This window comes from Myotis davidii, unplaced genomic scaffold (genome assembly GCF_000327345.1).
Source record: "Myotis davidii unplaced genomic scaffold, ASM32734v1 scaffold408, whole genome shotgun sequence".
Classification (NCBI taxonomy): Eukaryota; Metazoa; Chordata; class Mammalia; order Chiroptera; family Vespertilionidae; genus Myotis; species Myotis davidii.
In genome coordinates, this window is record NW_006299389.1 from 1341816 (window position 1) to 1342844 (window position 1029).

Consider the following 1029-nt stretch of genomic DNA (forward strand, 5'->3'; position numbering starts at 1 on the left):
AGGCCTGGAGTTGTCTTGTGCCAAGAGCCTGACATCCTGGACTGAGAAAGCCCTGTCCCGGGACTCTCCTCTGTCCAGTATTGGTCCCTCTTGCCCTTGTGTTAAGAGGGACCCCCTTCTCACAGTCCATTTGCCCACAGCTGTTGCCTGGGCTTTCTGTTCACGCTGAAGTTGAGGCCTCCAGGTGGCCGGTGCCATGGATCTGTCTCTCGCCCAATGGTGTGAGCTGGCCCTCCATGGAGAAGAAACCTGGGTTCCCCAAGAGATGTGACCAGAGCCAGGGCCCCGCCAGCAGGCGAGGGGATCCCAAGGCAATTGCTGGGCATGGAGGCCATGGGAGGTATAGGCTACCCAGGAGACAGACTGAACCTCACATGAACCTGCTTGGCCCCGGAGAATGACTGGTTAGCCAGAAACGGGTAAGATTCCTCAGGGAAGGAACAATCTAAGACAGGCACAGTTGCAGAGGGGCCATCAGGAGACAACTTGGGGGTCAACAGGGATGGGGCACCGGCCCTCACCCCCCCCCCAACTTTGCAGAGGTCTGAACCCTCACCCCTTCTGAGGGAGGTCTCCTGCCCCCATGGCTGCTTTGCTTCCCACGCCCTGCTCAGATCAGGACCCAGGTAAAGACAGAAACTGGCTGACAGCAGCTGCCCTCTCACTGCAGCAGGACTTGTTTCCCATTTCTACCTTGGACCACAGGGAAAGGGGCAGCTGAAGGAAAGGGCTGTGTCAGGATGCTGCCTTCTTCCCTTTCTTCTCCCTCTTTTTGCTAAACTCTTCCATGCCTTGTAATTCTTTTGCTTTCTCTTCTTTTTCTCTCTACTACCCTCCATCTCCGCCTCATCCTCCTCCTCCCCGATATCCATATCGGCTGACCCAGAGGGCACAGCTGACTCCTCCCTGGACACCGACACCACCATCAAGCACGGTCCTGATGGACCCTTTGATCCACCCGTTCAACTCGCTGACACTTTGGGAAACCCGTCGCCAATGACACTGCCTGCTAGCCAGATCAACAAGGAC